The following is a 13,980-nucleotide window of genomic DNA, read 5'->3' on the forward strand; positions in this document are numbered from 1 at the left end:
GTGTTAAGCCTAGGCCCGAGACATGCTTAAAATCTCAGCTATGTCATGGATTTGCTGGGTGCCCTGCGTAAGTGTTGATCAATATCTACTGGGAAATGGAGGTGCCAACGTACATGGAAGGAATCCTGTTGACTTTCAAGGCAGTGTGCATAGCATTTCTCCATGGTTCCTCAGTAGAAATAAACAAAGACCTATCCCTGCAGGCCTGCATCTGTCTGTCTGTCTCCAGACTGGTTTGAGGGTAAATATGGCGGTAATTGTGAACCAGTTTTGCATTAAAAAACTGCCCTGAAAATTCATCTATCCTTTTCCAATTTTTTTTTAACAGGGAAGTATATTATGCTGTACCCTCTTTCTCCCTCTGGTGGTGACAACCAGCAGTTTACACCTGCTTTTCTCCATTTGCCTTGAGAGTCATTAGCAAAGCAACCTCAGCCAACTGCTGTTATGTGCTTTGAAAGGGATCAGTGTTGTTCTTCCAGTCACTTGGTCTCACTTAGCCTGATGTATGGATCAAAGGGATGCCAGCTATTAGCAGAAGTTTAAAAGATTAGTGTATGTATCCCGGGTTTTGAAATAACCCTGTAACCTCCCAAATAGGTCTTTTCATCTAATATGAGAAATGAACACGGCTTCTCCTTTCTTTTTAAAAATCAGTTCTATTTAATTTCTGTCCCATGTTTTTAAATAAAAGAAAACCCTAAAAAGAGCAAAAATGTTTAAAGCACAGTGGGCAACCATACATTAAAAAAAATTACAAACCACATATTCACAGTTATAAATATAACTATGTGAAGCAAAGGAATTTCTCCCTCATCTATAACCCCTATTCCAGATTATTTGTCCATCTGCCTGTATTATTGATATTATTATCACCGTAAGGTCCTAGGGTGGATTACAACAATTCAAAAATGAATTATTAGATATTAATAATGCAATATTCACATGCAATATTAATAATGCAATATTCACATGCACATACACAGAGGGTGGTGAGAAAAACTGGCCTCTGTTGAGCCTACTGGAATCTTGTTTGTGTACATGGTCCTCTTGCTGCAGATGGGCTCTGCCCATTGAAGCCAAGGGACTGGAAATAACATGTTTTGCCAAGTGAGGGTATTCTTTCCTGGTCTAGTGTTATACCTCAGTGGAGTTCTCATGCATACTGGCACCCACTTAGTCTCATTAATACCAACCCATCACAAGGGAAGAAAACATTGGGGAGTACTGATGCAGGACTAAGAGAGGTCTGGTTGTTCAGTAAAGGGGTGAATTAGTCACCATGTTTGGTGATCAAAAGTAATGGTTAACTTGGACACAAGATATGGGAGATAAACAATTTATTAAAGCAATCTCAGTTGTTGCCCAAATTGTATATGGTATTACCTATATATAAGCAACATATGATGCAGTATATGACTACAGAAATTACAATAAAGATACTTCAGGCGAAATTTACAGGAAAAGGGAAGGTGGAAGAAGAGGAAACTGAGGAAAGGTGGGATAAAGTGAAGGAAGTTTGCAGCAAAAGTACTATGTAAATTATGCCAACCATACATATATAATTCAGCTTAGCTCTCCTGCAGTACATGACACACAAAGGCAACTTGCACAAAGGTCTCCCATTGCTTGAAGTCTTCCCCGACTCACAATTGGACGAGCTTAGATTATTTTTCCAAGCTGAGGCAAAGGCCCGAGGAATATGGTGGAAAGAAGGACTTCCTGAGCCAGCTTCATGCTAGGGTCAGGTCAGGACCCTGGACAGGAACAAGGGTAAGCAGTTAAGCAACATTTCTGTGATGGAGAGCACAAGGAATGAGCTGCCTCAGCGCTACCTTTATAGCCTGACCCGAAGGATCACGAATGAAATCCTGCTTTCTGTGTGCTGCAACATGCCAGTTAAAGGGCCAAAGTCCTTTGGTGCAGCTGTTAGCTCCTAGGTGGTGAGACTGGGCTATGAGGACTTGGTTTGTGGAGACTCCACAAGGCTTTCTTGACCCTCAGAGGCATCAATAGTTGATTATTCACATGCAAAGGTGCATCCTCAGGCTTTGAAGGGCCAGGTGCAGAATCTGATGCCAGTGGGATGGTCCTGGATATGAGTCCATATTGATCCAGTGAGTGAATTGATCCAGTTCCATGCAACCTTGGAATAAAAATGAAATTGTTTACTTTTAATAGTCACATTTTAAATTCACAAACCACTACTCATTATATTTGACCCAGATGAGATACACATTTCTTAAGCTTTACTGGTTGTCTGGCCATGGTCATTTTATACCACGTTGATTGCTAGAATCCTCCATGGTTACCATTATTCTATTTTCAGAGGATTTAAGAAGCATTCTGGGAAATGGAATGGAACACTTCACACAAGCATGTGGTGCAAGTGAGTGTTTTAGTTGGGAAAAATGACTTGCAATGTTGAGGCATGTATTTTGCTTTATCAAGATGTTTAGTAACAAACTTTCAACTATGTGTGCAATATACAGGTGGTGGTGGAGAGTGATGCTCATGTTCAACATGGATCATGTTGCTCTTCTTCAGAGTGGGCCAGAGTGGGACTTTCCCTTAGACTTTACGCTGATAAAATATTTATAAGCTACAATTACAGAGCACCTGCTAGTGAAATGGGGAAAAAATATATTTCTACTTCCTCTTTGGTATTAAACAAAACATTAAGCTCAACAGGGCTTTGAGAAAAGTGTGTTGCAAATCCGCTCCAAGTATTTGCTTATGCTGACCACACCATGACTCCTAAGCATACACAAAACGCAAGAGAAGATTGGTCAACAAATTGAGTAATCCCATGTAAATATGTGTGTGTGTGTAACCCTTCATCCTAATATCTGCAAATATAAACTAAAGAATATTCATTGTTGCTCAAACTACAGTCCTTTGGATAGCATCCAGGATTCTGAGGCACTTCTTGACAGGGTTCAAGAGTGTGAAACCAGTTTAAGAATACAAAAAACCCCACCCACATTAAACATGTGATTTTAAAAGAAATCAGTAGTAGTAGTAGTAGATTTTACCTAAGTTCACATTCTCTCTCCCCCCCAACCACCTCACTCTATATATTCATTTGTCTGAGGAAGTAGGATAATGGCTGCAACCCAGCCTGAAGTTAAGGGTGCTGGAAGTGAAAAGCCTTAAGAACATCAAAAACTGTGTAGCTTTAAGGCTAATCTCTTTTAAAGCACATTTGAAGCATGTGACACCCCACAAAGAATCCTGGGACCTATAGTTTTTGAACGATTTGTTACAGGATTCTTTGGGAGAAGCTGTGTGCTGTAAATGTGTTTTAAATGTATGGTGTGGATGTGATCATTTTAGGTAAATATTTTAGGATTTCAACTGATCTCTGTGACGCAAAGTTCCATCCCAACTAGGGATCTGTCAACTTCTGTTTCTCTCAGTTGCTCATTTTTCCAATCTTAAATTTGGCTCTTCAAATTTCTGCATCACTTTGTGAATTTTTATAAAGATTTCGGGGTGGGGGATCAGCATTTTAAAGGGCACAGCTCCTGATTGATTGATTGATTGATTGATTGATTGATTGATTGATTGATTTGCAAGCAGTTAGCAAAAATAGAATGCATTTTTGTGTTATTTTCACTTTAAAATACATTTTTACACACATTTCTCCTAGTATACATGTGCTGAGTACAGAAAGGCATTGCCAAATTGGACGAAGTGTGGATTTTGAAGAACAACTGTGTTTTGGTTTGTGCGCTGTTTCAGGAAGTGTGAATAAGGCAGGTTGAAATAAAAATGCAAACTGAGCTGAATTTCATCCCCTTTGCTGTGAATCAGAGATTCACAGTTACAAAGATTAGTGTTCTCCTAGATACTGGTGGGAACAGAAATACTAGTGTCCTTGTTTGCATGTAATGTTAAGCCATACCATAGCTTAGTGTGAACAAGTGAATCAGGAGGCGATGTAAAATGTCTACACTTAATACAATTTAATAGAACACAGTATGATGCACAATAGCCAGGTGTGTTGAGAAATAGACTGGCAACGCACAATGACAAGCCAGATAGTGCTTTGACTGGAGAATAAAAAGCAAGCAATAATCCAGAAGTATAATCAATAGCAAGCTCTTTTCTTTTTCTTTTTTGCTTTGTTTTGCTTTTACAAAATGGTGTGTGTGTGTGTGTGTGTGTGTGTGTGTGTGTGTGTGTGTGTGTAAAATCTCCAGTCTTTCTGCTCACATCCAAACTGGTAACAATGAACAGTTAAGCCATATTCTTGAACCTTTAAATGGGGCCCTTGCAAAATGAAATCAGAACTCAATCTCTGCTGTTGCTTTGGGTGAGCTAGAAATCTCAAGCAAAACATACATTTGTGATGCACTAGATATATGCATTTATCATTACTTTATAATAACCAAAACTAAATGTGGCAAATAATTAAAACTAAATAGAAGATAAGCACTATTTTAGTTTTAGGGTTGCCTCACAGTTGCCTACCATGTGGCTGGGATGTAGCAATTTAAGCAAGGTGCTAAGTAGAGAAGGAAGGGGTGAGGAACATGAATCACAACAATTAGCACCCTTGCAGGTCAAGTGGTATCGCAAATATTCCAGGAAGGCACACATACTGGGCTTTGCTTGGTGCCACAGCTTGGCAATACCCAGATAATGATGGGCATAGAATGGAAGGTGTGCCAAAATTATTACTAGGGTATTACAGCTTTGAGCTCCTCTCTGCTTTTAATTCTGGGTTCATTGTTTCCAGTAGGGCTTTTTCTTCCTAAATGAGCAGCCTTCTTTAGAAAAAAAGACTGTACCCACACACTCCTGCTTCTGCCTGATTCAGTGTGCACGTAAGAAAGAGATATGTTGCCCACTTCCGGCTTCTTCCTACTGCAAGTTGAGACAGACAGACCCACAGACATAACAATGCACTTTGAAGTTACTGCCCGCCTCATAAAGCTTGTCCATTGTGACCTCATACTGATGCTGCTTGCCTGATGAAGAGAGAAAAAACTGACCAATGTGCTTTTTCTATACCTGCTACTCAAGTGAAGGTGGCAGAGAGACATTGGTCCTCATGCCCACACAGTACTGACCACTTTGATTAGAAAGGTGCCCTTTGTACCTTAAACTAGGTGGAAGTTTCTTTCTTCTCTCCCATCTTCTGATGTACTTCTTCTTATGCAGGTAAGAAGGCATGCTTTTAGGACACAGGATGACTTCAAGCAAGAGTGCCTGTCTGTGTCATGTCTTCTTCTTCTTTAGCGATCACTTGTAGCCAAGTAAGATTGTCTTCCATAAACAAGATTTTAACAATGAGTCTGTAAGTGACTGTGGAGGCCAATTCTGGAACCACATCTCCTTCCACAGTGGGGACATTGGTTTCTGTGCAGGAGTTGATCACGGTGTGGATTTGCCAAGCATGCCTTCCTCTTAGCACGTTTCTCCCTTGCGTCCTGCGTTCGAGTGTCTTCAAAGCCCATGACACCTTTGTTAATGGCTGTTCTCCAATTGGAGCGCTCGCAGGCAAGTGTTTCCCAATTGTTGGTGTTTATACTACAATTTTAAAGATTTGCCTTGAGACATTCTTTAAACCTCTTTTGTTGACCACCAGCGTTATGCTTTCCATTTTTAAGTTCGGAATAGAGTAGTTGCTTTGGAAGACGATCATCAGGCATCCACACAACATGACCAGTCCAACGAAGTTGATACTGAAGAATCATTGCTTCAACACTGGTGATCTTTGCTTCTTCCAGTACACTGATATTAGTTCGTCTGTCTTCCCAAGTGATGTGTAAAAATTTTTGGAGACACCGTTGATGCAATCTTTCAAGGAATTGGAGATGGCGTTTATAAGTGGTCCATGTTTCACAAGCATATAGTAAGGTTAGTAGTACAATAGCTTTGTAAACAAGCATTTTGGTTTCCCTGCGAATGTCCCGGTTCTCAAACATGCTGCACTTCAATCGGGAGAAAGCTGCACTCGCAGAGCCCAGGCGATCATGGATTTCGGCATCAGTGTTTGCCCTTGTGGAAAGATAACTGCCCAGGTAGGAGAAGTGATCAACTTTTTCCAACGTTACACCATTAAGTTGGATTTGTAGCACTGCAAAGGGGTTATTTTGTACTTGTTGGTGCAGCACTTTGGTTTTTTGGATGTTGAGTGACAGGCCAAGCTTCTCATAAGCTTCTGTGAAGATACTTAGGATGGTTTGGTCATCCTCTAAGCGTGCACACACTATGTTGTCATCAGCATACTGAAGCTCTATGACGGAAGTTATGGTAGCTTTACTCTTTGCTTTCAGCCTGCTCAGATTAAAGAGCTGTGGTTACTGGATGTTTGCTGACCACCAGTTATTAAGTTCTGGTCTCAGATGGAAGACTGGGAGGCAGGATAACATAGTTACACTAAAAATATAAGTAGGGTTTTTTTGCCCCAGCAGGCTTTTAGACCTTAATTCCTGCCAGGACATCAGCTTGATCCTCTTCCTCTCTGCACTGGTCTTGGAATAGTTGCAACATGCAGTGGGAAAGCCAGTTTGGTGGGATTTTTTTTTTTTTTTACAGTGTTGGGTTACTTAAAGAGCAGAACATTTTGTTGCCTGAATTCTTGGAAGGGTTGATGGAATCTGTAGACCTCGTGAGTCTGCAAAATTGCTGCCTAACACACCTAAAATTCCTAAAGCTGAATCCGTTTGAACTCTTTTTATCCAATATTCCTCCATATTGCATAAAACATATTGGGTGTTCTGTCTGTGTTCCCACCTCAACAGTAGTTAGCCTTTCAAAATAGCATTTGTTGTTGTTTAGTCGTTTAGTCGTGTCCGACTCTTCATGACCCCATGGACCAGAGCACACCAAGCACTCCTGTCTTCCACTGCCTCCCGCAGTTTGGTCAGACACATGTTCGTAGCTTCGAGAACACTATCCAACCATCACATCCTCTGTCGTTCCCTTCTCCTTGTGTTCTCCATCTTTCCCAACATCAGGGTCTTTTCCAGGGAGTCTTCTCTTCTCATGAGGTGGCCAAAGTATTGGAGCCTCAGCTTCAGGATCTGTCCTTCCAGTGAGCACTCAGGGCTGATATAATAGCATTTACAGAGCTGATATAATAGCATTTAAAATAGCATTTACACCAGTCCAAAGTGCTTGCTTTTTAAATGTTTTTTAATTTATTTTTTATAATGCTTTTTATTAGTTTTCTTACGTTTTACAAATTGTTCCATTTCTTACAAATAACAGACACAAACACACAAAATAAAAAATGGGGGGGGGGGAGGAAGAACACCCATCCATACACCCATAAGTTCTGAAAAGATAATTTATGCCACCATATTCTTAATTCCCAATTATTTAACTTTCCTGATGGACTTCCATCTTCCTCAATGCGAGTCTGTCTTATCTTTTTGTTAATCTGCTTCTTTGGTCATTTTCCTATTTCCTCTGTTATCTGTATGCTATACTTATAATCTGTCTTGTAATTTGCGAAAATTAATCAAAGCATGTCCAGGTTTTGACTTGGGGACACTGTTTTTTTAAAATATTCTTTATAAGTTTCCCACTCTTTTTTGAACTTTTGGTTTGGCTGTCTCCTAATTGTCTCTGTCATTTTTGCTAATTCTAGATATTTAAATAGTTTATTCTGCCATTCCTCTTTTGTTGATATTGATTCTCCTTTCCATTTTTTTTGCAATCAGTATTCTTGCTGCTGTTGTAGCATATAGAAATATTCTCCTTTTTTTTATTTATTTGGAATATCTGAATCTAAAATGCCCAAGAGGAAGGCTTCTGATTTCTTTGTAAAAGTTTGCTTAAACGTTTTTTTCAATTCCTCATAAATGTCCCAGAAATTCTTAATTTTTTTTGCAGCCCCATCACATATGAAAATATGGCCCTTCTGCCTGTTTACACCTCCAGCAAGTATTAGATCTCATTTTATACATTTTGGCCAGTTTGCTGGGAGTTATATACCACCTATAGAACATCTTCTAGAAATTTTCCTTTAGTGTATAACATGCCGTAAATTTCCATTCTTTATTCCATAATCTTTCCCATGCCGACAATTGGATATTCTTACCAAAATCTTTTGCCCACTTAATCATTACTTCTTTCACCTCTTCATCTTTCACCTCCCACTCTAAAAGAAACTTGTACATTTTAGATATTACTTTTCTTATTCTGTATTAATTCTTTATCTAATTTTGATTCTTCTGTTGCAAAACCTTTTTTCCTGTCTGTCTTTAAAACCTCATTTAATTGGTAATATTGTAGCCAGTCCATTAGGTGATGTCTGATTTCTTCGAATTGTTTCACTTTCAATTGATTATCTTCTTCTAATAGGGCTTTGTACGTGGCCCAATTTGTTTCCATTTTTTTTCTTTTCACTGCAATGGCCTCCAGAGGGGTTAGCCACCATGGAGTTTTTGGTTCCAATAAATCTTTATACTTCTCCCATACCTTATATAGTGGCTTCCTTATGATATGATTCAGGAAGCCTGTATGAATTTTAACTTTTTCATATCCTAGGTAGGCATGCCACCCAAAGCGATTATTGAAACCTTCCAAATCTAGTAAATCTGAGTTCTGCAATGTCATCCATTCTTTTAGCCAACATAAGCAAGCTGATTCGTAATAAAATTTCAGGTCTTTTAAAATATATTTTTCCTTCACCTTATCACGTGTTGTTTGAAGGTGGTTTAAAAAATAAGAATGGAATAACAAAACAATCCAAAGGGTTCAAGGGAGGGAGGGCTCCAAGGTGGAGGAGCCACCAAAGGAAGAGCAGAAAAATGGAAGGGTGGCACTTTATCTTCTCCCCCTTTTCCATGTCCTTATAAAAGCAGCTCCTCCCATTGGAAGGAAATATATGTACACTGGGATTAAGGCCAGCACACTCTCCTACCCATTCTCTGTGTGTCAGAGGAACAGGAGAATCTACTGGACCCAAAACCTCCACCAGCATACTCCTTGAATGTTTCTTTTCCCCTCCTGCTATTGTCGGGATACTAAAGGCAGCAGAGGAGATTCCCATGGTAGTAGCAGCTCACCAGGTGTGGTGCTGCCATTTTGCTAGCTTCCTGGCAGGTGGGTCACTATTGTTTACTGAGAGGTCGAGAGGTGAACTTATAGGGAGCTCAGTGGGGTGCAAACACAGTGGCAGGAATGCTGTTCTGCCTGACTGAGACCAACAACTTGCAAGATGGCTGCCGAATGCTTGACCAACTCTAAGAACTCTGCATTCTTCTGATACCAATCTCTGGACTTCCGGGTTTGCCGCGGCTCAACTCCAAACATGCGTTTCTTCGGCTCCAGAAGACATGCACTCACCGAGGGGGTGAAACGGGGGTTGTAAGGCTTCACAACCCCTCAGAAGGTTCAAGAGGGCTTCCAGACCTTAGAAGGATTCGTTGTGATGTGGGAAGGTCTCCAAAAACAGACCTAGAGGTTCAGGAAGAAGACCACGGGTGTTGGTAACAGTGTTCCCTCCCCCGGTGAGAAAGCCTACACTGTATAAAGCAATTTCACCAAATTTCAGGCAAATTTCACAGTTTTCTTTTTTTCAGAAAGTGTCTGAGGTGAAAAAAAGTCTCAGTAAGGTTATTGGTTTTTGCTTTGGGATTGTTGTGGGGGGGTTGTGTGTGTTGATGTTTATCTCTCTCTCTCTCTCTCTCTCTCTCACACACACACACACACAGAGAGAGAGAGCACAACACAAACACACACACCCCAACACAAAATGATTCACTGATGTACATTTGGGGCCCATAATCAATTTTCTAATTGAAAATAAAAAGGAACGTGAGCCAACAACAACAACAACAACAAGTATTTTATTGATTTTTGTCACTTTTTTGACCCACTTTTCAACATATTGGGATGAGTCATGTCCCATGGCATTTTTCAGAGAAAATGTTGATTCTGGAAGGCAGTCTTCTTTTGACAGCATATCCTTGGTTTCTGGGACACTTCATTCCCACAAGATACATTGGAATTTAGCTTACAGCTAGAAAAACATCCCCCCTCCTATTTATTCCTAGATATATAAAAATATGAGACCATCACTGTACAGCTTCCAGTGGAGGATTTGCAGTTGCCCCATCACTATTCTGGATCTGCATTAAGTCAGGTTGGGGGAAGGGAGCACAAGAGGAGTCGGGTTGCATAACAGCAGAAGAAAATGATGGTTTTGAAAAACAGCAGAAGTTTGTTTGATTAAAGCATGGTGTTGAGGTACACAGAGGAAATGGCGGTTTTAAACAGCAAGTTTGAGAAAAGGAGGGACAGGGGGAAACAGAGGGGGAAAGTGATTTACCATAAGCAATGGCAGAAGTTTAAACAGAATGAGGAGGGGTAACAATGGGGCGGCAGTTTAGAACAAGGTTTTTGAGTACATCATAAAGGTGTAATGGCATGTATGAATGAGCATGTGTACATAAAGGGGGCTGTGGAATAGGGGAGAGGATAAGGCAGGGAAATGGGTGTGATCTGGGTGGAAGGGAGGGTTAAGAAAAGAAAGGAGGAGGGTGGAGCAAAAGAGAGTGTGAAAGTAAAAAAGTCATGCATAGTGGGTACAAAAAATGACAGAGTAGGAGACATGGGAATGAGGCGGAAGCTGAATGTTTCTGTAGAACACAGAATCCAACTCCTAGAGCCCAAGGGGTCTTTGCCACCCCCATAAAATATTTGAAGGAGCCCCCCCCCCCCCGTTAATGGACATTGCCATTCAAATGGTGTGCATGCTCCACATCAATTATGCAGGGTGGAACTTACCTGCCGCTGCCCAAATATTCTAGCTAGCACCCCTGCTGTACAGTGGGAGGCGGTGGCTTCATGACTGGGCAGAAAGTGAGAAGGGTGGTTAGTATTTGCAATGCATGGGAAGAAGAAGATGCAAGAAGTTAGCATGGAGGTGGTCTGTGTGAACGGGGGATTGTGAAAAAGGAGAGGGAGGAGGAGACAATGAGGCATGAGGCAAAGGTGAGAATTGATGCAAAGCAGGTCTGCAGAATAGAAGAGACAAGTGGCTTCAGAAATGTGGTTGGGACAGTGAAAAGCAAGCTTGGTAGTTGCATAAGGCAGGAAGGGGAAGCAGTAGGGGGTTCATGTGAAGAGAATGGTGTGGGTGTTGACAAGTGGGCAGGAACACAGCACCTAGTGTGTTAAATTTGTAACTGGCCTGGGTGAAGTTACAGGGGACCTAGTGAAGTTACAGGAGCCAGGAAAGAGAACCGTGTGGGGACTTTACAAGAGCAGGATGATTAAACAGGAAATCCTTGTACACAATAGGATGTGAGAAAGCTAAGAAAATATGCAATATTTCCACCACCCCCGTCTTCTTTTCTCTTACTGTTGAGCTTGTAGTAATTCCCAGACATTTAAGTTAAATGATGCCAGTTTCCTTGTACTGCTTGGACACAGAATATGGGTCTATGGAGACTGTACAGCTCAGAGATGAGGGACCTGTGGCCCTTGGCAACAACTTGCATCCTCCCTGACCACTGGCCATTGTTGCAAGGGCTGATGGGAACTGAAGTCCAGCGGCAAATGGAAAGACACAGGTTTGCCACCCCTGCTATAAACTACTATGGATGCTCATGCCTTGGAAGTACCACTTAAAGTTACAAATTCTCTTTTCTTCAATCCAGAAAGGATCACATACACTGTACCCTGCTATTAGGGATTTGATTCAGTCATGTTGGCATGAGGCAGTAAACACGACACAACAGAGACACGTTCACAACTTCACACTTACCTTCAGAATTGCCCTGCCCTGCCCCTGCCCCTGCTCCTCATGTTGAAGAAGTCTTGCTTAATTCTCTGTGGTCAGTGAAGCAAGAAGTGACCTGCTGTTTAGGAGGAGGGAAGAAAACAATTACAGGACTTATTTCACTCAATTGAATCTCAGTTTTGAAAAGCAACCCTTGTCAAAAAACACTACAGTAAATTAAAATAAAACCCCATCAGTGGCATGAAATAGCTTGTGGTGCAACATGCTTTTATGTCAGTAATATGCCTTAAAGCATATATAGCCATATAATAGGATCACCACATCCGAGGAGGATGTACAATGCTAAAAAAATAATGCTCAGCTTGTGGGGTTTCTTTTTCTTTTGAAATAGAGATATGAATCAAGTTTACATTGCAAATAAAGTTAAGGGAGAAGCACTGGACATGATGACTGTGCAACGTGCTCTTACCATGCAGTTGGTCAATTGATGAAATCAGACTACTATTGCGTGCTAGACTCAATATTCATTTTTAATTGGTCAGGGTTATGAACCATGTAGGAAATATTCTGAAATACAGTTCTGATTAATAGTTTATGGACGGGGGGGGAGGGGTTGGATGCTCCATAACAAGTGCAGTTCCAGAGAAAAGGGGACAATTGTAGATGCACCCCATGTGTAAAGAAAGGGTGTGTGGTGGCTTTATTTATTGCTATAGGTGCTTTCACCTACACCCAGAGAATCAATAGAAGATTGGAAAGACCAACAGAGTTGTTATGCAAAATACTGTGTTTCTAATGTCTGTTCCCTTGAAGGCAATTACAATTTGTAGCATTGCACAGCAAACAGTAGCTTTTCAGTTATTGCTCATGGTCAGCTTATGGCCTTTTCCAGTTTAACAGTGCGATTCTCTCTCTCTCTCTCTCTCTCTCTCTCTCTCTCTCTCTCTCTCTCTCTCGTTACATGCCACTCCAATCTCTGAGTAGTACAAGATTCCAGGGGTACCAGGCATGCTTACCAGGGTCTGTGTTTCCTTTTGGACAATGTGGCACAACAGAGACTGTAGTGTCTTTATGATATGCAGTTTATTTACACATATATACAACCTGAGCCTACTGTTGAATAGGTTCAGAGCATTACACTCAAGACAAGTTTCATCTCCCTCATGTTGGATCCACAACTTCCAGCCCCCATGCTGCTCTGGCCCCCCTTTCTCATAGCTTGCAAAACACAACTATTTTTCCTCTTCAGCTTGCATCATAGCCCAATTCTGATGGCTTATCTCCCTGCTTTTGTTCCCTGCTAATGGCCCATCTTAGTGGCCATTATCAGGTTGACCGGTGTTATTTCTGACCCTTGCTAGATCCAAAAATTTGGGAGATTCTTAAATTCTAGCCCTTTCCTGTTTCCAGGAATTTAGGGGAGTCTTGCACCCCACAAACACATAACAATATATGTCTATAAAGCATGAGCAGGAGATTGACACATTGACAAGTCAATCCTATGCGAGTCTCACTCTGCTCCTTCCTGTAGAATGGGTTCCTTAGATCACGTTACTGCTTTTGCTTCAATTGGATTTAGTATAATGCTGCTTCTTAGTGGCATATGATCTTTTGCTCAACTCTAGTTTGCATTCTGGTGGTGTTCAGGTAGGATGGGGTGGATCTGTCAGTTTTGCTTTCTGACAGTTGCATGTTTTCCCAGTCCTTTCAGTTCTCCACATATAATTTGGCATATAATTTGGACAAGAAAATTGGCTTCCAGGTGGAAAAATCAAAATTAGAAACAGAACTGTTAGAACCCAAAACTAAGAATTTGTCAAGAATGTATAACTTGCTGTTGAAATGGAATACTCAGGATGAAACGGTGAAATCTGCTATGATTAAATGGGCACAAGATGTTGGACATAATATTATGTTTGCTGACTGGGAACAGTTATGGACCACAGGTATGAAGTTTATGGCATGTAATGTCCTAAGAGAGAATATTATGAAAATGATATACAGGTGGTACATGACCCCAGTCAAGCTTGCAAAAATCTATCATTTGCCCGACAATAAATGTTGGAAATGTAAAGAAACTGAAGGTACATTCTTTCACCTTTGGTGGACGTGCCCAAGGATTAAGGCCTTCTGGGAAATGATATATAATGAACTGAAAAAGGTATTTAAACATACCTTCTTGAAGAAACCAGAGGCCTTTCTCCTGGGCATAGTCGGCCAATTGGTGCCAAAGAAGGACAGAACTTTTTTTATGTATGCCACAACAGCAG

The 13,980-nt window shown here is 40.9% G+C and overlaps 2 long non-coding RNA genes across 3 annotated transcripts in view; one reads left to right on the forward strand and one right to left on the reverse strand.

Moving 5' to 3' along the window:
* Nucleotides 1-1,323: 1,323 nt before the first annotated feature.
* On the reverse strand, nt 1,324-4,895 carry LOC308474531. Its single transcript, XR_013984772.1, has 2 exons — nt 4,801-4,895; nt 1,324-2,146 (listed from the first exon to the last, which is right to left on the reverse strand). It is a non-coding gene; the product is annotated as an uncharacterized lncRNA (long non-coding RNA).
* A 135-nt stretch (nt 4,896-5,030) lies between these two features.
* LOC308479912 overlaps nt 5,031-13,980 on the forward strand; it is a 37,047-nt gene continuing 28,097 nt past the window's right edge. For both annotated transcript variants that reach the window (XR_013987891.1, XR_013987892.1), the window contains exon 1: nt 5,031-5,868. This is a non-coding gene — a long non-coding RNA (uncharacterized lncRNA). The remainder of the gene's footprint in view (nt 5,869-13,980) is intronic.

The sequence above is a fragment of the Podarcis pityusensis genome, assembly GCF_964106645.2.
Source record: "Podarcis pityusensis genome assembly, chromosome: 1".
Taxonomy (NCBI): Eukaryota; Metazoa; Chordata; class Lepidosauria; order Squamata; family Lacertidae; genus Podarcis; species Podarcis pityusensis.